The 19,081-nt window shown below is 39.5% G+C and overlaps 35 non-coding genes across 35 annotated transcripts; all 35 read right to left on the bottom strand.

Moving 5' to 3' along the window:
* Nucleotides 1–212: 212 nt before the first annotated feature.
* LOC133009875 (U4 spliceosomal RNA) lies at nt 213–353 on the bottom strand. Its single transcript, XR_009680579.1, has one exon. It is a non-coding gene; the product is annotated as a U4 spliceosomal RNA (small nuclear RNA).
* A 406-nt stretch (nt 354–759) lies between these two features.
* On the bottom strand, nt 760–899 carry LOC133009948 (U4 spliceosomal RNA). The gene has a single exon (XR_009680645.1). It is a non-coding gene; the product is annotated as a U4 spliceosomal RNA (small nuclear RNA).
* A 406-nt stretch (nt 900–1,305) lies between these two features.
* LOC133009933 (U4 spliceosomal RNA) lies at nt 1,306–1,445 on the bottom strand. The gene has a single exon (XR_009680631.1). It is a non-coding gene; the product is annotated as a U4 spliceosomal RNA (small nuclear RNA).
* A 406-nt stretch (nt 1,446–1,851) lies between these two features.
* Nucleotides 1,852–1,991, bottom strand: LOC133009905 (U4 spliceosomal RNA). The gene has a single exon (XR_009680606.1). It is a non-coding gene; the product is annotated as a U4 spliceosomal RNA (small nuclear RNA).
* A 406-nt stretch (nt 1,992–2,397) lies between these two features.
* Nucleotides 2,398–2,537, bottom strand: LOC133009872 (U4 spliceosomal RNA). The gene has a single exon (XR_009680576.1). It is a non-coding gene; the product is annotated as a U4 spliceosomal RNA (small nuclear RNA).
* Nucleotides 2,538–2,943: 406 nt separating this feature from the next.
* LOC133009890 (U4 spliceosomal RNA) lies at nt 2,944–3,083 on the bottom strand. Its single transcript, XR_009680592.1, has one exon. It is a non-coding gene; the product is annotated as a U4 spliceosomal RNA (small nuclear RNA).
* Nucleotides 3,084–3,489: 406 nt separating this feature from the next.
* Nucleotides 3,490–3,630, bottom strand: LOC133009874 (U4 spliceosomal RNA). The gene has a single exon (XR_009680578.1). It is a non-coding gene; the product is annotated as a U4 spliceosomal RNA (small nuclear RNA).
* A 406-nt stretch (nt 3,631–4,036) lies between these two features.
* On the bottom strand, nt 4,037–4,176 carry LOC133009946 (U4 spliceosomal RNA). The gene has a single exon (XR_009680643.1). It is a non-coding gene; the product is annotated as a U4 spliceosomal RNA (small nuclear RNA).
* A 406-nt stretch (nt 4,177–4,582) lies between these two features.
* Nucleotides 4,583–4,722, bottom strand: LOC133009893 (U4 spliceosomal RNA). The gene has a single exon (XR_009680595.1). It is a non-coding gene; the product is annotated as a U4 spliceosomal RNA (small nuclear RNA).
* Nucleotides 4,723–5,128: 406 nt separating this feature from the next.
* LOC133009903 (U4 spliceosomal RNA) lies at nt 5,129–5,268 on the bottom strand. Its single transcript, XR_009680604.1, has one exon. It is a non-coding gene; the product is annotated as a U4 spliceosomal RNA (small nuclear RNA).
* Nucleotides 5,269–5,674: 406 nt separating this feature from the next.
* On the bottom strand, nt 5,675–5,814 carry LOC133009950 (U4 spliceosomal RNA). Its single transcript, XR_009680647.1, has one exon. It is a non-coding gene; the product is annotated as a U4 spliceosomal RNA (small nuclear RNA).
* A 406-nt stretch (nt 5,815–6,220) lies between these two features.
* LOC133009873 (U4 spliceosomal RNA) lies at nt 6,221–6,361 on the bottom strand. The gene has a single exon (XR_009680577.1). It is a non-coding gene; the product is annotated as a U4 spliceosomal RNA (small nuclear RNA).
* Nucleotides 6,362–6,767: 406 nt separating this feature from the next.
* LOC133009919 (U4 spliceosomal RNA) lies at nt 6,768–6,907 on the bottom strand. Its single transcript, XR_009680619.1, has one exon. It is a non-coding gene; the product is annotated as a U4 spliceosomal RNA (small nuclear RNA).
* Nucleotides 6,908–7,313: 406 nt separating this feature from the next.
* Nucleotides 7,314–7,453, bottom strand: LOC133009897 (U4 spliceosomal RNA). Its single transcript, XR_009680598.1, has one exon. It is a non-coding gene; the product is annotated as a U4 spliceosomal RNA (small nuclear RNA).
* A 406-nt stretch (nt 7,454–7,859) lies between these two features.
* LOC133009932 (U4 spliceosomal RNA) lies at nt 7,860–7,999 on the bottom strand. Its single transcript, XR_009680630.1, has one exon. It is a non-coding gene; the product is annotated as a U4 spliceosomal RNA (small nuclear RNA).
* Nucleotides 8,000–8,405: 406 nt separating this feature from the next.
* On the bottom strand, nt 8,406–8,545 carry LOC133009908 (U4 spliceosomal RNA). The gene has a single exon (XR_009680609.1). It is a non-coding gene; the product is annotated as a U4 spliceosomal RNA (small nuclear RNA).
* A 406-nt stretch (nt 8,546–8,951) lies between these two features.
* LOC133009889 (U4 spliceosomal RNA) lies at nt 8,952–9,091 on the bottom strand. Its single transcript, XR_009680591.1, has one exon. It is a non-coding gene; the product is annotated as a U4 spliceosomal RNA (small nuclear RNA).
* A 406-nt stretch (nt 9,092–9,497) lies between these two features.
* LOC133009896 (U4 spliceosomal RNA) lies at nt 9,498–9,637 on the bottom strand. Its single transcript, XR_009680597.1, has one exon. It is a non-coding gene; the product is annotated as a U4 spliceosomal RNA (small nuclear RNA).
* A 406-nt stretch (nt 9,638–10,043) lies between these two features.
* LOC133009871 (U4 spliceosomal RNA) lies at nt 10,044–10,183 on the bottom strand. The gene has a single exon (XR_009680575.1). It is a non-coding gene; the product is annotated as a U4 spliceosomal RNA (small nuclear RNA).
* A 406-nt stretch (nt 10,184–10,589) lies between these two features.
* On the bottom strand, nt 10,590–10,729 carry LOC133009907 (U4 spliceosomal RNA). The gene has a single exon (XR_009680608.1). It is a non-coding gene; the product is annotated as a U4 spliceosomal RNA (small nuclear RNA).
* A 406-nt stretch (nt 10,730–11,135) lies between these two features.
* On the bottom strand, nt 11,136–11,275 carry LOC133009957 (U4 spliceosomal RNA). Its single transcript, XR_009680653.1, has one exon. It is a non-coding gene; the product is annotated as a U4 spliceosomal RNA (small nuclear RNA).
* Nucleotides 11,276–11,681: 406 nt separating this feature from the next.
* LOC133009878 (U4 spliceosomal RNA) lies at nt 11,682–11,821 on the bottom strand. The gene has a single exon (XR_009680581.1). It is a non-coding gene; the product is annotated as a U4 spliceosomal RNA (small nuclear RNA).
* A 406-nt stretch (nt 11,822–12,227) lies between these two features.
* Nucleotides 12,228–12,367, bottom strand: LOC133009931 (U4 spliceosomal RNA). The gene has a single exon (XR_009680629.1). It is a non-coding gene; the product is annotated as a U4 spliceosomal RNA (small nuclear RNA).
* A 406-nt stretch (nt 12,368–12,773) lies between these two features.
* On the bottom strand, nt 12,774–12,913 carry LOC133009975 (U4 spliceosomal RNA). Its single transcript, XR_009680670.1, has one exon. It is a non-coding gene; the product is annotated as a U4 spliceosomal RNA (small nuclear RNA).
* A 406-nt stretch (nt 12,914–13,319) lies between these two features.
* On the bottom strand, nt 13,320–13,459 carry LOC133009941 (U4 spliceosomal RNA). Its single transcript, XR_009680638.1, has one exon. It is a non-coding gene; the product is annotated as a U4 spliceosomal RNA (small nuclear RNA).
* Nucleotides 13,460–13,865: 406 nt separating this feature from the next.
* LOC133009974 (U4 spliceosomal RNA) lies at nt 13,866–14,005 on the bottom strand. The gene has a single exon (XR_009680669.1). It is a non-coding gene; the product is annotated as a U4 spliceosomal RNA (small nuclear RNA).
* Nucleotides 14,006–14,411: 406 nt separating this feature from the next.
* Nucleotides 14,412–14,551, bottom strand: LOC133009940 (U4 spliceosomal RNA). The gene has a single exon (XR_009680637.1). It is a non-coding gene; the product is annotated as a U4 spliceosomal RNA (small nuclear RNA).
* A 406-nt stretch (nt 14,552–14,957) lies between these two features.
* LOC133009904 (U4 spliceosomal RNA) lies at nt 14,958–15,097 on the bottom strand. Its single transcript, XR_009680605.1, has one exon. It is a non-coding gene; the product is annotated as a U4 spliceosomal RNA (small nuclear RNA).
* A 406-nt stretch (nt 15,098–15,503) lies between these two features.
* LOC133009973 (U4 spliceosomal RNA) lies at nt 15,504–15,643 on the bottom strand. Its single transcript, XR_009680668.1, has one exon. It is a non-coding gene; the product is annotated as a U4 spliceosomal RNA (small nuclear RNA).
* A 406-nt stretch (nt 15,644–16,049) lies between these two features.
* On the bottom strand, nt 16,050–16,189 carry LOC133009939 (U4 spliceosomal RNA). The gene has a single exon (XR_009680636.1). It is a non-coding gene; the product is annotated as a U4 spliceosomal RNA (small nuclear RNA).
* A 406-nt stretch (nt 16,190–16,595) lies between these two features.
* Nucleotides 16,596–16,735, bottom strand: LOC133009972 (U4 spliceosomal RNA). The gene has a single exon (XR_009680667.1). It is a non-coding gene; the product is annotated as a U4 spliceosomal RNA (small nuclear RNA).
* A 406-nt stretch (nt 16,736–17,141) lies between these two features.
* Nucleotides 17,142–17,281, bottom strand: LOC133009938 (U4 spliceosomal RNA). The gene has a single exon (XR_009680635.1). It is a non-coding gene; the product is annotated as a U4 spliceosomal RNA (small nuclear RNA).
* Nucleotides 17,282–17,687: 406 nt separating this feature from the next.
* LOC133009945 (U4 spliceosomal RNA) lies at nt 17,688–17,827 on the bottom strand. The gene has a single exon (XR_009680642.1). It is a non-coding gene; the product is annotated as a U4 spliceosomal RNA (small nuclear RNA).
* Nucleotides 17,828–18,233: 406 nt separating this feature from the next.
* Nucleotides 18,234–18,373, bottom strand: LOC133009915 (U4 spliceosomal RNA). The gene has a single exon (XR_009680615.1). It is a non-coding gene; the product is annotated as a U4 spliceosomal RNA (small nuclear RNA).
* Nucleotides 18,374–18,779: 406 nt separating this feature from the next.
* On the bottom strand, nt 18,780–18,920 carry LOC133009870 (U4 spliceosomal RNA). The gene has a single exon (XR_009680574.1). It is a non-coding gene; the product is annotated as a U4 spliceosomal RNA (small nuclear RNA).
* Nucleotides 18,921–19,081: the final 161 nt, after the last annotated feature.

The raw sequence follows: 19,081 nt of genomic DNA, 5'->3' as shown, positions 1-19,081 counted from the left end.
GGATAAACTGATGTGGTTTATTATTTTAAGTGATTGTACTTAGTTTAGTAGGTGGGGCTAATTATTTCAATGTCGTCCCAGTGACCTTGGGCAACACTGGAAAGTAATTTAACTCATGTACTTTAGGATTGTATTGTAAAGAGATTCACGTGTCACATCCTGCACAACTCAACAAGTTGGTTAATCAATTGTATTTTTCACCATATTTTCAGCCTCTATAGAGACCATCAAAAATTGCCATTGGCGACTATATTTCAGGTCGTCAAGGCGGGAATTGGTTAAAGTTTTCAACTAGCAATAATCACGCCTCAGTTTTGACCTCATAGGCTACGATACTGCCACTGCGAAGGGATGAAGAGGATGATTTGCAGAGGGGTGGTCTAAAACATCTGCACAACCCTGTGCTACGGTTTGTCAGTGCATATTGGGAACCCAAAGTAAGTGAAACCAGTTATGTTATGTTGGTTATACTGTTGTTCCTCGTCGTGTTTGCTCATTAATAGTCTGGTCAATTTAACTGAGATAGAGATAAATGGCTGTTTAAGTGGGATAAACTGATGTGGTTTATTATTTTAAGTGATTGTACTTAGTTTGGTAGGTGGGGCTAATTATTTCAATGTCGTCCCAGTGACCTTGGGCAACACTGGAAAGTAATTTAACTCATGTACTTCAGGATTGTATTGTAAAGAGATTCACGTGTCACATCCTGCACAACTCAACAAGTTGGTTAATCAATTGTATTTTTCACCATATTTTCAACCTCTGTAGAGACCATCAAAAATTGCCATTGCCGACTATATTACAGGTCGTCAAGGCGGGAATTGGTTAAAGTTTTCAACTAGCAATAATCACGCCTCGGTTTGACCTCACAGGCTACGATACTGCCACTGCGAAGGGATGAAGAGGATGATTTGCAGAGGGATGGTCTAAAACATCTGCACAACCCTGTGCTACGGTTTGTCAGTGCATATTGGGAACCCAAAGTAAGTGAAACCAGTTATGTTATGTTGGTTATACTGTTGCTCCTCGTCGTGTTTGCTCATTAATAGTCTGGTCAATTTAACTGAGATAGAGATAAATGGCTGTTTAAGTGGGATAAACTGATGTGGTTTATTATTTTAAGTGATTGTACTTAGTTTAGTAGGTGGGGCTAATTATTTCAATGTCGTCCCAGTGACCTTGGGCAACACTGGAAAGTAATTTAACTCATGTACTTTAGGATTGTATTGTAAAGAGATTCACGTGTCACATCCTGCACAACTCAACAAGTTGGTTAATCAATTGTATTTTTCACCATATTTTCAGCCTCTATAGAGAGCATCAAAAATTGCCATTGCCGACTATATTTCAGGTCGTCAAGGCGGGAATTGGGTAAAGTTTTCAACTAGCAATAATCACGCCTCGGTTTGACCTCATAGGCTACGATACTGCCACTGCGAAGGGATGAAGAGGATGATTTGCAGAGGGGTGGTCTAAAACATCTGCACAACCCTGTGCTACGGTTTGTCAGTGCATATTGGGAACCCAAAGTAAGTGAAACCAGTTATGTTATGTTGGTTATACTGTTGTTCCTCGTCGTGTTTGCTCATTAATAGTCTGGTCAATTTAACTGAGATAGAGATAAATGGCTGTTTAAGTGGGATAAACTGATGTGGTTTATTATTTTAAGTGATTGTACTTAGTTTGGTAGGTGGGGCTAATTATTTCAATGTCGTCCCAGTGACCTTGGGCAACACTGGAAAGTAATTTAACTCATGTACTTTAGGATTGTATTGTAAAGAGATTCACGTGTCACATTCTGCACAACTCATCAAGTTGGTTTATCAATTGTATTTTTCACAATATTTTCAGCCTCTATAGAGACCATCAAAAATTGCCATTGCCGACTATATTTCAGGTCGTCAGGGCGGGAATTGGTTAAAGTTTTCAACTAGCAATAATCACGCCTCGGTTTGACCTCATAGGCTACGATACTGTCACTGCGAAGGGATGAAGAGGATGATTTGCAGAGGGGTGGTCTAAAACATCTGCACAACCCTGTGCTACGGTTTGTCAGTGCATATTGGGAACCCAAAGTAAGTGAAACCAGTTATGTTATGTTGGTTATACTGTTGCTCCTCGTCGTGTTTGCTCATTAATAGTCTGGTCAATTTAACTGAGATAGAGATAAATGGCTGTTTAAGTGGGATAAACTGATGTGGTTTATTATTTTAAGTGATTGTACTTAGTTTAGTAGGTGGGGCTAATTATTTCAATGTCGTCCCAGTGACCTTGGGCAACACTGGAAAGTAATTTAACTCATGTACTTTAGGATTGTATTGTAAAGAGATTCACGTGTCACATCCTGCACAACTCAACAAGTTGGTTAATCAATTGTATTTTTCACCATATTTTCAGCCTCTATAGAGACCATCAAAAATTGCCATTGCCGACTATATTTCAGGTCGTCAAGGCGGGAATTGGTTAAAGTTTTCAACTAGCAATAATCACGCCTCGGTTTGACCTCATAGGCTATGATACTGTCACTGCGAAGGGATGAAGAGGATGATTTGCAGAGGGGTGGTCTAAAACATCTGCACAACCCTGTGCTACGGTTTGTCAGTGCATATTGGGAACCCAAAGTAAGTGAAACCAGTTATGTTATGTTGGTTATACTGTTGCTCCTCGTCGTGTTTGCTCATTAATAGTCTGGTCAATTTAACTGAGATAGAGATAAATGGCTGTTTAAGTGGGATAAACTGATGTGGTTTATTATTTTAAGTGATTGTACTTAGTTTAGTAGGTGGGGCTAATTATTTCAATGTCGTCCCAGTGACCTTGGGCAACACTGGAAAGTAATTTAACTCATGTACTTTAGGATTGTATTGTAAAGAGATTCACGTGTCACATCCTGCACAACTCAACAAGTTGGTTAATCAATTGTATTTTTCACCATATTTTCAGCCTCTATAGAGACCATCAAAAATTGCCATTGCCGACTATATTTCAGGTCGTCAAGGCGGGAATTGGTTAAAGTTTTCAACTAGCAATAATCACGCCTCGGTTTGACCTCATAGGCTACGATACTGTCACTGCGAAGGGATGAAGAGGATGATTTGCAGAGGGGTGGTCTAAAACATCTGCACAACCCTGTGCTACGGTTTGTCAGTGCATATTGGGAACCCAAAGTAAGTGAAACCAGTTATGTTATGTTGGTTATACTGTTGCTCCTCGTCGTGTTTGCTCATTAATAGTCTGGTCAATTTAACTGAGATAGAGATAAATGGCTGTTTAAGTGGGATAAACTGATGTGGTTTATTATTTTAAGTGATTGTACTTAGTTTAGTAGGTGGGGCTAATTATTTCAAAGTCGTCCCAGTGACCTTGGGCAACACTGGAAAGTAATTTAACTCATGTACTTTAGGATTGTATTGTAAAGAGATTCACGTGTCACATCCTGCACAACTCAACAAGTTGGTTAATCAATTGTATTTTTCACCATATTTTCAGCCTCTATAGAGACCATCAAAAATTGCCATTGGCGACTATATTTCAGGTCGTCAAGGCGGGAATTGGTTAAAGTTTTCAACTAGCAATAATCACGCCTCAGTTTTGACCTCATAGGCTACGATACTGCCACTGCGAAGGGATGAAGAGGATGATTTGCAGAGGGGTGGTCTAAAACATCTGCACAACCCTGTGCTACGGTTTGTCAGTGCATATTGGGAACCCAAAGTAAGTGAAACCAGTTATGTTATGTTGGTTATACTGTTGTTCCTCGTCGTGTTTGCTCATTAATAGTCTGGTCAATTTAACTGAGATAGAGATAAATGGCTGTTTAAGTGGGATAAACTGATGTGGTTTATTATTTTAAGTGATTGTACTTAGTTTGGTAGGTGGGGCTAATTATTTCAATGTCGTCCCAGTGACCTTGGGCAACACTGGAAAGTAATTTAACTCATGTACTTCAGGATTGTATTGTAAAGAGATTCACGTGTCACATCCTGCACAACTCAACAAGTTGGTTAATCAATTGTATTTTTCACCATATTTTCAGCCTCTGTAGAGACCATCAAAAATTGCCATTGCCGACTATATTACAGGTCGTCAAGGCGGGAATTGGTTAAAGTTTTCAACTAGCAATAATCACGCCTCGGTTTGACCTCACAGGCTACGATACTGCCACTGCGAAGGGATGAAGAGGATGATTTGCAGAGGGATGGTCTAAAACATCTGCACAACCCTGTGCTACGGTTTGTCAGTGCATATTGGGAACCCAAAGTAAGTGAAACCAGTTATGTTATGTTGGTTATACTGTTGCTCCTCGTCGTGTTTGCTCATTAATAGTCTGGTCAATTTAACTGAGATAGAGATAAATGGCTGTTTAAGTGGGATAAACTGATGTGGTTTATTATTTTAAGTGATTGTACTTAGTTTAGTAGGTGGGGCTAATTATTTCAATGTCGTCCCAGTGACCTTGGGCAACACTGGAAAGTAATTTAACTCATGTACTTTAGGATTGTATTGTAAAGAGATTCACGTGTCACATCCTGCACAACTCAACAAGTTGGTTAATCAATTGTATTTTTCACCATATTTTCAGCCTCTATAGAGACCATCAAAAATTGCCATTGCTGACTATATTTCAGGTCGTCAAGGCGGGAATTGGTTAAAGTTTTCAACTAGCAATAATCACGCCTCGGTTTGACCTCATAGGCTACGATACTGCCACTGCGAAGGGATGAAGAGGATGATTTGCAGAGGGGTGGTCTAAAACATCTGCACAACCCTGTGCTACGGTTTGTCAGTGCATATTGGGAACCCAAAGTAAGTGAAACCAGTTATGTTATGTTGGTTATACTGTTGTTCCTCGTCGTGTTTGCTCATTAATAGTCTGGTCAATTTAACTGAGATAGAGATAAATGGCTGTTTAAGTGGGATAAACTGATGTGGTTTATTATTTTAAGTGATTGTACTTAGTTTGGTAGGTGGGGCTAATTATTTCAATGTCGTCCCAGTGACCTTGGGCAACACTGGAAAGTAATTTAACTCATGTACTTTAGGATTGTATTGTAAAGAGATTCACGTGTCACATTCTGCACAACTCATCAAGTTGGTTTATCAATTGTATTTTTCACAATATTTTCAGCCTCTATAGAGACCATCAAAAATTGCCATTGCCGACTATATTTCAGGTCGTCAGGGCGGGAATTGGTTAAAGTTTTCAACTAGCAATAATCACGCCTCGGTTTGACCTCATAGGCTACGATACTGTCACTGCGAAGGGATGAAGAGGATGATTTGCAGAGGGGTGGTCTAAAACATCTGCACAACCCTGTGCTACGGTTTGTCAGTGCATATTGGGAACCCAAAGTAAGTGAAACCAGTTATGTTATGTTGGTTATACTGTTGCTCCTCGTCGTGTTTGCTCATTAATAGTCTGGTCAATTTAACTGAGATAGAGATAAATGGCTGTTTAAGTGGGATAAACTGATGTGGTTTATTATTTTAAGTGATTGTACTTAGTTTAGTAGGTGGGGCTAATTATTTCAATGTCGTCCCAGTGACCTTGGGCAACACTGGAAAGTAATTTAACTCATGTACTTTAGGATTGTATTGTAAAGAGATTCACGTGTCACATTCTGCACAACTCATCAAGTTGGTTAATCAATTGTATTTTTCACAATATTTTCAGCCTCTATAGAGAGCACCAAAAATTGCCATTGCCGACTATATTTCAGGTCGTCAAGGCGGGAATTGGTTAAAGTTTTCAACTAGCAATAATCACGCCTCGGTTTGACCTCATAGGCTACGATACTGCCACTGCGAAGGGATGAAGAGGATGATTTGCAGAGGGGTGGTCTAAAACATCTGCACAACCCTGTGCTACGGTTTGTCAGTGCATATTGGGAACCCAAAGTAAGTGAAACCAGTTATGTTATGTTGGTTATACTGTTGCTCCTCGTCGTGTTTGCTCATTAATAGTCTGGTCAATTTAACTGAGATAGAGATAAATGGCTGTTTAAGTGGGATAAACTGATGTGGTTTATTATTTTAAGTGATTGTACTTAGTTTAGTAGGTGGGGCTAATTATTTCAATGTCGTCCCAGTGACCTTGGGCAACACTGGAAAGTAATTTAACTCATGTACTTTAGGATTGTATTGTAAAGAGATTCACGTGTCACATCCTGCACAACTCAACAAGTTGATTAATCAATTGTATTTTTCACCATATTTTCAGCCTCTATAGAGACCATCAAAAATTGCCATTGGCGACTATATTTCAGGTCGTCAAGGCGGGAATTGGTTAAAGTTTTCAACTAGCAATAATCACGCCTCAGTTTTGACCTCATAGGCTACGATACTGCCACTGCGAAGGGATGAAGAGGATGATTTGCAGAGGGGTGGTCTAAAACATCTGCACAACCCTGTGCTACGGTTTGTCAGTGCATATTGGGAACCCAAAGTAAGTGAAACCAGTTATGTTATGTTGGTTATACTGTTGCTCCTCGTCGTGTTTGCTCATTAATAGTCTGGTCAATTTAACTGAGATAGAGATAAATGGCTGTTTAAGTGGGATAAACTGATGTGGTTTATTATTTTAAGTGATTGTACTTAGTTTGGTAGGTGGGGCTAATTATTTCAATGTCGTCCCAGTGACCTTGGGCAACACTGGAAAGTAATTTAACTCATGTACTTTAGGATTGTGTTGTAAAGAGATTCACGTGTCACATTCTGCACAACTCATCAAGTTGGTTAATCAATTGTACTTTTCACAATATTTTCAGCCTCTATAGAGACCATAAAAAATTGCCATTGCCTACTATATTTCAGGTCGTCAAGGCGGGAATTGGTTAAAGTTTTCAACTAGCAATAATCACGCCTCGGTTTGACCTCATAGGCTACGATACTGTCACTGCGAAGGGATGAAGAGGATGATTTGCAGAGGGGTGGTCTAAAACATCTGCACAACCCTGTGCTACGGTTTGTCAGTGCATATTGGGAACCCAAAGTAAGTGAAACCAGTTATGTTATGTTGGTTATACTGTTGCTCCTCGTCGTGTTTGCTCATTAATAGTCTGGTCAATTTAACTGAGATAGAGATAAATGGCTGTTTAAGTGGGATAAACTAATGTGGTTTATTATTTTAAGTGATTGTACTTAGTTTGGTAGGTGGGGCTAATTATTTCAATGTCGTCCCAGTGACCTTGGGCAACACTGGAAAGTAATTTAACTCATGTACTTTAGGATTGTATTGTAAAGAGATTCACGTGTCACATTCTGCACAACTCATCAAGTTGGTTAATCAATTGTATTTTTCACAATATTTTCAGCCTCTATAGAGACCATAAAAAATTGCCATTGCCGACTATATTTCAGGTCGTCAAGGCGGGAATTGGTTAAAGTTTTCAACTAGCAATAATCACGCCTCGGTTTGACCTCATAGGCTACGATACTGCCACTGCGAAGGGATGAAGAGGACGATTTGCAGAGGGGTGGTCTAAAACATCTGCACAACCCTGTGCTACGGTTTGTCAGTGCATATTGGGAACCCAAAGTAAGTGAAACCAGTTATGTTATGCTGGTTATACTGTTGCTCCTCGTCGTGTTTGCTCATTAATAGTCTGGTCAATTTAACTGAGATAGAGATAAATGGCTGTTTAAGTGGGATAAACTGATGTGGTTTATTATTTTAAGTGATTGTACTTAGTTTGGTAGGTGGGGCTAATTATTTCAATGTCGTCCCAGTGACCTTGGGCAACACTGGAAAGTAATTTAACTCATGTACTTTAGGATTGTATTGTAAAGAGATTCATGTGTCACATTCTGCACAACTCATCAAGTTGGTTAATCAATTGTATTTTTCACAATATTTTCAGCCTCTATAGAGAGCACCAAAAATTGCCATTGCCGACTGTATTTCAGGTCGTCAAGGCGGGAATTGGTTAAAGTTTTCAACTAGCAATAATCACGCCTCGGTTTGACCTCATAGGCTATGATACTGCCACTGCGAAGGGATGAAGAGTATGATTTGCAGAGGGGTGGTCTAAAACATCTGCACAACCCTGTGCTACGGTTTGTCAGTGCATATTGGGAACCCAAAGTAAGTGAAACCAGTTATGTTATGTTGGTTATACTGTTGCTCCTCGTCGTGTTTGCTCATTAATAGTCTGGTCAATTTAACTGAGATAGAGATAAATGGCTGTTTAAGTGGGATAAACTAATGTGGTTTATTATTTTAAGTGATTGTACTTAGTTTGGTAGGTGGGGCTAATTATTTCAATGTCGTCCCAGTGACCTTGGGCAACACTGGAAAGTAATTTAACTCATGTACTTTAGGATTGTATTGTAAAGAGATTCACGTGTCACATTCTGCACAACTCATCAAGTTGGTTAATCAATTGTATTTTTCACAATATTTTCAGCCTCTATAGAGACCATAAAAAATTGCCATTGCCGACTATATTTCAGGTCGTCAAGGCGGGAATTGGTTAAAGTTTTCAACTAGCAATAATCACGCCTCGGTTTGACCTCATAGGCTACGATACTGTCACTGCGAAGGGATGAAGAGGATGATTTGCAGAGGGGTGGTCTAAAACATCTGCACAACCCTGTGCTACGGTTTGTCAGTGCATATTGGGAACCCAAAGTAAGTGAAACCAGTTATGTTATGTTGGTTATACTGTTGCTCCTCGTCGTGTTTGCTCATTAATAGTCTGGTCAATTTAACTGAGATAGAGATAAATGGCTGTTTAAGTGGGATAAACTGATGTGGTTTATTATTTTAAGTGATTGTACTTAGTTTAGTAGGTGGGGCTAATTATTTCAATGTCGTCCCAGTGACCTTGGGCAACACTGGAAAGTAATTTAACTCATGTACTTTAGGATTGTATTGTAAAGAGATTCACGTGTCACATCCTGCACAACTCAACAAGTTGGTTAATCAATTGTATTTTTCACCATATTTTCAGCCTCTATAGAGACCATCAAAAATTGCCATTGCCGACTATATTTCAGGTCGTCAAGGCGGGAATTGGTTAAAGTTTTCAACTAGCAATAATCACGCCTCGGTTTGACCTCATAGGCTACGATACTGTCACTGCGAAGGGATGAAGAGGATGATTTGCAGAGGGGTGGTCGAAAACATCTGCACAACCCTGTGCTACGGTTTGTCAGTGCATATTGGGAACCCAAAGTAAGTGAAACCAGTTATGTTATGTTGGTTATACTGTTGCTCCTCGTCGTGTTTGCTCATTAATAGTCTGGTCAATTTAACTGAGATAGAGATAAATGGCTGTTTAAGTGGGATAAACTAATGTGGTTTATTATTTTAAGTGATTGTACTTAGTTTGGTAGGTGGGGCTAATTATTTCAATGTCGTCCCAGTGACCTTGGGCAACACTGGAAAGTAATTTAACTCATGTACTTTAGGATTGTATTGTAAAGAGATTCACGTGTCACATTCTGCACAACTCATCAAGTTGGTTAATCAATTGTATTTTTCACAATATTTTCAGCCTCTATAGAGACCATAAAAAATTGCCATTGCCGACTATATTTCAGGTCGTCAAGGCGGGAATTGGTTAAAGTTTTCAACTAGCAATAATCACGCCTCGGTTTGACCTCATAGGCTACGATACTGCCACTGCGAAGGGATGAAGAGGATGATTTGCAGAGGGGTGGTCTAAAACATCTGCACAACCCTGTGCTACGGTTTGTCAGTGCATATTGGGAACCCAAAGTAAGTGAAACCAGTTATGTTATGTTGGTTATACTGTTGCTCCTCGTCGTGTTTGCTCATTAATAGTCTGGTCAATTTAACTGAGATAGAGATAAATGGCTGTTTAAGTGGGATAAACTGATGTGGTTTATTATTTTAAGTGATTGTACTTAGTTTGGTAGGTGGGGCTAATTATTTCAATGTCGTCCCAGTGACCTTGGGCAACACTGGAAAGTAATTTAACTCATGTACTTTAGGATTGTATTGTAAAGAGATTCATGTGTCACATTCTGCACAACTCATCAAGTTGGTTAATCAATTGTATTTTTCACAATATTTTCAGCCTCTATAGAGACCATCAAAAATTGCCATTGCCGACTGTATTTCAGGTCGTCAAGACGGGAATTGGTTAAAGTTTTCAACTAGCAATAATCACGCCTCGGTTTGACCTCATAGGCTATGATACTGCCACTGCGAAGGGATGAAGAGGATGATTTGCAGAGGGGTGGTCTAAAACATCTGCACAACCCTGTGCTACGGTTTGTCAGTGCATATTGGGAACCCAAAGTAAGTGAAACCAGTTATGTTATGTTGGTTATACTGTTGCTCCTCGTCGTGTTTGCTCATTAATAGTCTGGTCAATTTAACTGAGATAGAGATAAATGGCTGTTTAAGTGGGATAAACTAATGTGGTTTATTATTTTAAGTGATTGTACTTAGTTTGGTAGGTGGGGCTAATTATTTCAATGTCGTCCCAGTGACCTTGGGCAACACTGGAAAGTAATTTAACTCATGTACTTTAGGATTGTATTGTAAAGAGATTCACGTGTCACATTCTGCACAACTCATCAAGTTGGTTAATCAATTGTATTTTTCACAATATTTTCAGCCTCTATAGAGACCATAAAAAATTGCCATTGCCGACTATATTTCAGGTCGTCAAGGCGGGAATTGGTAAAAGTTTTCAACTAGCAATAATCACGCCTCGGTTTGACCTCATAGGCTACGATACTGTCACTGCGAAGGGATGAAGAGGATGATTTGCAGAGGGGTGGTCTAAAACATCTGCACAACCCTGTGCTACGGTTTGTCAGTGCATATTGGGAACCCAAAGTAAGTGAAACCAGTTATGTTATGTTGGTTATACTGTTGCTCCTCGTCGTGTTTGCTCATTAATAGTCTGGTCAATTTAACTGAGATAGAGATAAATGGCTGTTTAAGTGGGATAAACTAATGTGGTTTATTATTTTAAGTGATTGTACTTAGTTTGGTAGGTGGGGCTAATTATTTCAATGTCGTCCCAATGACCTTGGGCAACACTGGAAAGTAATTTAACTCATGTACTTCAGGATTGTATTGTAAAGAGATTCACGTGTCACATCCTGCACAACTCATCAAGTTGGTTAATCAATTGTATTTTTCACAATATTTTCAGCCTCTGTAGAGAGCATCAAAAATTGCCATTGCCGACTATATTTCAGGTCGTCAAGGCGGGAATTGGTTAAAGTTTTCAACTAGCAATAATCATGCCTCGGTTTGACCTCATAGGCTACGATACTGCCACTGCGAAGGGATGAAGAGGATGATTTGCAGAGGGGTGGTCTAAAACATCTGCACAACCCCGTGCTACGGTTTGTCAGTGCATATTGGGAACCCAAAGTAAGTGAAACCAGTTATGTTATGTTGGTTATACTGTTGCTCCTCGTCGTGTTTGCTCATTAATAGTCTGGTCAATTTAACTGAGATAGAGATAAATGGCTGTTTAAGTGGGATAAACTGATGTGGTTTATTATTTTAAGTGATTGTACTTAGTTTGGTAGGTGGGGCTAATTATTTCAATGTCGTCCCAGTGACCTTGGGCAACACTGGAAAGTAATTAAACTCATGTACTTTAGGATTGTATTGTAAAGAGATTCACGTGTCACATTCTGCACAACTCATCAAGTTGGTTAATCAATTGTATTTTTCACAATATTTTCAGCCTCTATAGAAACCATCAAAAATTGCCATTGCCGACTATATTTCAGGTCGTCAAGGCGGGAATTGGTTAAAGTTTTCAACTAGCAATAATCACGCCTCGGTTTGACCTCATAGGCTACGATACTGCCACTGCGAAGGGATGAAGAGGATGATTTGCAGAGGGGTGGTCTAAAACATCTGCACAACCCTGTGCTACGGTTTGTCAGTGCATATTGGGAACCCAAAGTAAGTGAAACCAGTTATGTTATGTTGGTTATACTGTTGCTCCTCGTCGTGTTTGCTCATTAATAGTCTGGTCAATTTAACTGAGATAGAGATAAATGGCTGTTTAAGTGGGATAAACTGATGTGGTTTATTATTTTAAGTGATTGTACTTAGTTTGGTAGGTGGGGCTAATTATTTCAATGTCGTCCCAGTGACCTTGGGCAACACTGGAAAGTAATTTAACTCATGTACTTCAGGATTGTATTGTACAGAGATTCACGTGTCACATTCTGCAAAACTCATCAAATTGGTAAATCAATTGTATTTCTCACAAAATTTTCAGCCTCTATAGAGACCATCAAAAATTGCCATTGCCGACTATATTACAGGTCGTCAAGGCGGGAATTGGTTAAAGTTTTCAACTAGCAATAATCACGCCTCGGTTTGACCTCACAGGCTACGATACTGCCACTGCGAAGGGATGAAGAGGATGATTTGCAGAGGGATTGTCTAAAACATCTGCACAACCCTGTGCTACGGTTTGTCAGTGCATATTGGGAACCCAAAGTAAGTGAAACCAGTTATGTTATGTTGGTTATACTGTTGTTCCTCGTCGTGTTTGCTCATTAATAGTCTGGTCAATTTAACTGAGATAGAGATAAATGGCTGTTTAAGTGGGATAAACTGATGTGGTTTATTATTTTAAGTGATTGTACTTAGTTTGGTAGGTGGGGCTAATTATTTCAATGTCGTCCCAGTGACCTTGGGCAACACTGGAAAGTAATTTAACTCATGTACTTTAGGATTGTATTGTAAAGAGATTCACGTGTCACATTCTGCACAACTCATCAAGTTGGTTAATCAATTGTATTTTTCACAATATTTTCAGCCTCTATAGAGACCATCAAAAATTGCCATTGCCGACTATATTTCAGGTCGTCAAGGCGGGAATTGGTTAAAGTTTTCAACTAGCAATAATCACGCCTCGGTTTGACCTCATAGGCTACGATACTGCCACTGCGAAGGGATGAAGAGGATGATTTGCAGAGGGGTGGTCTAAAACATCTGCACAACCCTGTGCTACGGTTTGTCAGTGCATATTGGGAACCCAAAGTAAGTGAAACCAGTTATGTTATGTTGGTTATACTGTTGCTCCTCGTCGTGTTTGCTCATTAATAGTCTGGTCAATTTAACTGAGATAGAGATAAATGGCTGTTTAAGTGGGATAAACTGATGTGGTTTATTATTTTAAGTGATTGTACTTAGTTTGGTAGGTGGGGCTAATTATTTCAATGTCGTCCCAGTGACCTTGGGCAACACTGGAAAGTAATTTAACTCATGTACTTCAGGATTGTATTGTACAGAGATTCACGTGTCACATTCTGCAAAACTCATCAAATTGGTAAATCAATTGTATTTCTCACAAAATTTTCAGCCTCTATAGAGAGCATCAAAAATTGCCATTGCCGACTATATTACAGGTCGTCAAGGCGGGAATTGGTTAAAGTTTTCAACTAGCAATAATCACGCCTCGGTTTGACCTCACAGGCTACGATACTGCCACTGCGAAGGGATGAAGAGGATGATTTGCAGAGGGATTGTCTAAAACATCTGCACAACCCTGTGCTACGGTTTGTCAGTGCATATTGGGAACCCAAAGTAAGTGAAACCAGTTATGTTATGTTGGTTATACTGTTGTTCCTCGTCGTGTTTGCTCATTAATAGTCTGGTCAATTTAACTGAGATAGAGATAAATGGCTGTTTAAGTGGGATAAACTGATGTGGTTTATTATTTTAAGTGATTGTACTTAGTTTGGTAGGTGGGGCTAATTATTTCAATGTCGTCCCAGTGACCTTGGGCAACACTGGAAAGTAATTTAACTCATGTACTTTAGGATTGTATTGTAAAGAGATTCACGTGTCACATTCTGCACAACTCATCAAGTTGGTTAATCAATTGTATTTTTCACAATATTTTCAGCCTCTATAGAGACCATCAAAAATTGCCATTGCCGACTATATTTCAGGTCGTCAAGGCGGGAATTGGTTAAAGTTTTCAACTAGCAATAATCACGCCTCGGTTTGACCTCATAGGCTACGATACTGCCACTGCGAAGGGATGAAGAGGATGATTTGCAGAGGGGTGGTCTAAAACATCTGCACAACCCTGTGCTACGGTTTGTCAGTGCATATTGGGAACCCAAAGTAAGTGAAACCAGTTATGTTATGTTGGTTATACTGTTGCTCCTCGTCGTGTTTGCTCATTAATAGTCTGGTCAATTTAACTGAGATAGAGATAAATGGCTGTTTAAGTGGGATAAACTGATGTGGTTTATTATTTTAAGTGATTGTACTTAGTTTGGTAGGTGGGGCTAATTATTTCAATGTCGTCCCAGTGACCTTGGGCAACACTGGAAAGTAATTTAACTCATGTACTTCAGGATTGTATTGTACAGAGATTCACGTGTCACATTCTGCAAAACTCATCAAATTGGTAAATCAATTGTATTTCTCACAAAATTTTCAGCCTCTATAGAGAGCATCAAAAATTGCCATTGCCGACTATATTACAGGTCGTCAAGGCGGGAATTGGTTAAAGTTTTCAACTAGCAATAATCACGCCTCGGTTTGACCTCACAGGCTACGATACTGCCACTGCGAAGGGATGAAGAGGATGATTTGCAGAGGGATTGTCTAAAACATCTGCACAACCCTGTGCTACGGTTTGTCAGTGCATATTGGGAACCCAAAGTAAGTGAAACCAGTTATGTTATGTTGGTTATACTGTTGTTCCTCGTCGTGTTTGCTCATTAATAGTCTGGTCAATTTAACTGAGATAGAGATAAATGGCTGTTTAAGTGGGATAAACTGATGTGGTTTATTATTTTAAGTGATTGTACTTAGTTTGGTAGGTGGGGCTAATTATTTCAATGTCGTCCCAGTGACCTTGGGCAACACTGGAAAGTAATTTAACTCATGTACTTCAGGATTGTATTGTACAGAGATTCACGTGTCACATTCTGCAAAACTCATCAAATTGGTAAATCAATTGTATTTCTCACAAAATTTTCAGCCTCTATAGAGACCATCAAAAATTGCCATTGCCGACTATATTACAGGTCGTCAAGGCGGGAATTGGTTAAAGTTTTCAACTAGCAATAATCACGCCTCGGTTTGACCTCACAGGCTACGATACTGCCACTGCGAAGGGATGAAGAGGATGATTTGCAGAGGGATTGTCTAAAACATCTGCACAACCCTGTGCTACGGTTTGTCAGTGCATATTGGGAACCCAAAGTAAGTGAAACCAGTTATGTTATGTTGGTTATACTGTTGTTCCTCGTCGTGTTTGCTCATTAATAGTCTGGTCAATTTAACTGAGATAGAGATAAATGGCTGTTTAAGTGGGATAAACTGATGTGGTTTATTATTTTAAGTGATTGTACTTAGTTTGGTAGGTGGGGCTAATTATTTCAATGTCGTCCCAGTGACCTTGGGCAACACTGGAAAGTAATTTAACTCATGTACTTTAGGATTGTATTGTAAAGAGATTCACGTGTCACATTCTGCACAACTCATCAAGTTGGTTAATCAATTGTATTTTTCACAATATTTTCAGCCTCTATAGAGACCATCAAAAATTGCCATTGCCGACTATATTTCAGGTCGTCAAGGCGGGAATTGGTTAAAGTTTTCAACTAGCAATAATCACGCCTCGGTTTGACCTCATAGGCTACGATACTGCCACTGCGAAGGGATGAAGAGGATGATTTGCAGAGGGGTGGTCTAAAACATCTGCACAACCCTGTGCTACGGTTTGTCAGTGCATATTGGGAACCCAAAGTAAGTGAAACCAGTTATGTTATGTTGGTTATACTGTTGCTCCTCGTCGTGTTTGCTCATTAATAGTCTGGTCAATTTAACTGAGATAGAGATAAATGGCTGTTTAAGTGGGATAAACTGATGTGGTTTATTATTTTAAGTGATTGTACTTAGTTTGGTAGGTGGGGCTAATTATTTCAATGTCGTCCCAGTGACCTTGGGCAACACTGGAAAGTAATTTAACTCATGTACTTCAGGATTGTATTGTACAGAGATTCACGTGTCACATTCTGCAAAACTCATCAAATTGGTAAATCAATTGTATTTCTCACAAAATTTTCAGCCTCTATAGAGAGCATCAAAAATTGCCATTGCCGACTATATTACAGGTCGTCAAGGCGGGAATTGGTTAAAGTTTTCAACTAGCAATAATCACGCCTCGGTTTGACCTCACAGGCTACGATACTGCCACTGCGAAGGGATGAAGAGGATGATTTGCAGAGGGATTGTCTAAAACATCTGCACAACCCTGTGCTACGGTTTGTCAGTGCATATTGGGAACCCAAAGTAAGTGAAACCAGTTATGTTATGTTGGTTATACTGTTGTTCCTCGTCGTGTTTGCTCATTAATAGTCTGGTCAATTTAACTGAGATAGAGATAAATGGCTGTTTAAGTGGGATAAACTGATGTGGTTTATTATTTTAAGTGATTGTACTTAGTTTGGTAGGTGGGGCTAATTATTTCAATGTCGTCCCAGTGACCTTGGGCAACACTGGAAAGTAATTTAACTCATGTACTTTAGGATTGTATTGTAAAGAGATTCACGTGTCACATTCTGCACAACTCATCAAGTTGGTTAATCAATTGTATTTTTCACAATATTTTCAGCCTCTATAGAGACCATCAAAAATTGCCATTGCCGACTATATTTCAGGTCGTCAAGGCGGGAATTGGTTAAAGTTTTCAACTAGCAATAATCACGCCTCGGTTTGACCTCATAGGCTACGATACTGCCACTGCGAAGGGATGAAGAGGATGATTTGCAGAGGGGTGGTCTAAAACATCTGCACAACCCTGTGCTACGGTTTGTCAGTGCATATTGGGAACCCAAAGTAAGTGAAACCAGTTATGTTATGTTGGTTATACTGTTGCTCCTCGTCGTGTTTGCTCATTAATAGTCTGGTCAATTTAACTGAGATAGAGATAAATGGCTGTTTAAGTGGGATAAACTGATGTGGTTTATTATTTTAAGTGATTGTACTTAGTTTGGTAGGTGGGGCTAATTATTTCAATGTCGTCCCAGTGACCTTGGGCAACACTGGAAAGTAATTTAACTCATGTACTTCAGGATTGTATTGTACAGAGATTCACGTGTCACATTCTGCAAAACTCATCAAATTGGTAAATCAATTGTATTTCTCACAAAATTTTCAGCCTCTATAGAGAGCATCAAAAATTGCCATTGCCGACTATATTACAGGTCGTCAAGGCGGGAATTGGTTAAAGTTTTCAACTAGCAATAATCACGCCTCGGTTTGACCTCACAGGCTACGATACTGCCACTGCGAAGGGATGAAGAGGATGATTTGCAGAGGGATTGTCTAAAACATCTGCACAACCCTGTGCTACGGTTTGTCAGTGCATATTGGGAACCCAAAGTAAGTGAAACCAGTTATGTTATGTTGGTTATACTGTTGTTCCTCGTCGTGTTTGCTCATTAATAGTCTGGTCAATTTAACTGAGATAGAGATAAATGGCTGTTTAAGTGGGATAAACTGATGTGGTTTATTATTTTAAGTGATTGTACTTAGTTTGGTAGGTGGGGCTAATTATTTCAATGTCGTCCCAGTGACCTTGGGCAACACTGGAAAGTAATTTAACTCATGTACTTTAGGATTGTATTGTAAAGAGATTCACGTGTCACATTCTGCACAACTCATCAAGTTGGTTAATCAATTGTATTTTTCACAACATTTTCAGCCTCTATAGAGACCATCAAAAATTGCCATTGCCGACTATATTTCAGGTCGTCAAGGCGGGAATTGGTTAAAGTTTTCAACTAGCAATAATCACGCCTCGGTTTGACCTCATAAGCTGCGATACTGCCACTGCGAAAGGATGAAGAGGATGATTTGCAGAGGGGTGGTCTAAAACATCTGCACAACCCTGTGCTACGGTTTGTCAGTGCATATTGGGAACCCAAAGTAAGTGAAACCAGTTATGTTATGTTGGTTATACTGTTGTTCCTCGTCGTGTTTGCTCATTAATAGTCTGGTCAATTTAACTGAGATAGAGATAAATGGCTGTTTAAGTGGGATAAACTGATGTGGTTTATTATTTTAAGTGATTGTACTTAGTTTGGTAGGTGGGGCTAATTATTTCAATGTCGTCCCAGTGACCTTGGGCAACACTGGAAAGTAATTTAACTCATGTACTTTAGGATTGTATTGTAAAGAGATTCACGTGTCACATTCTGCAAAACTCATCAAGTTGGTTAATCAATTGTATTTTTCACAAAATTTTCAGCCTCTATAGAGACCATCAAAAATTGCCATTGCCGACTATATTTCAGGTCGTCAGGGCGGGAATTGGTTAAAGTTTTCAACTAGCAATAATCACGCCACGGTTTGACCTCATTGGCTACGATACTGTCACTGCGAAGGGATGAAGAGGATGATTTGCAGAGGGGTGGTCTAAAACATCTGCACAACCCTGTGCTACGGTTTGTCAGTGCATATTGGGAACCCAAAGTAAGTGAAACCAGTTATGTTATGTTGGTTATACTGTTGCTCCTCGTCGTGTTTGCTCATTAATAGTCTGGTCAATTTAACTGAGATAGAGATAAATGGCTGTTTAAGTGGGATAAACTGATGTGGTTTATTATTTTAAGTGATTGTACTTAGTTTGGTAGGTGGGGCTAATTATTGCAATGTCGTCCCAGTGACCTTGGGCAACACTGGAAAGTAATTTAACTCATGTACTTTAGGATTGTATTGTAAAGAGATTCACGTGTCACATCCTGCACAACTCAACAAGTTGGTTAATCAATTGTATTTTTCACCATATTTTCAGCCTCTATAGAGACCATCAAAAATTGCCATTGCCGACTATATTTCAGGTCGTCAAGGCGGGAATTGGTTAAAGTTTTCAACTAGCAATAATCACGCCTCAGTTTTGACCTCATAGGCTACGATACTGCCACTGCGAAGGGATGAAGAGGATGATTGGCAGAGGGGTGGTCTAAAACATCTGCACAACCCTGTGCTACGGTTTGTCAGTGCATATTGGGAACCCAAAGTAAGTGAAACCAGTTATGTTATGTTGGTTATACTGTTGTTCCTCGTCGTGTTTGCTCATTAATAGTCTGGTCAATT

This window comes from Limanda limanda, chromosome 8 (assembly GCF_963576545.1).
Source record: "Limanda limanda chromosome 8, fLimLim1.1, whole genome shotgun sequence".
Classification (NCBI taxonomy): Eukaryota; Metazoa; Chordata; class Actinopteri; order Pleuronectiformes; family Pleuronectidae; genus Limanda; species Limanda limanda.
The sequence above is the reverse complement of the archived record's forward strand: the minus strand, read 5'-3'. Positions and strand labels throughout refer to the sequence as shown.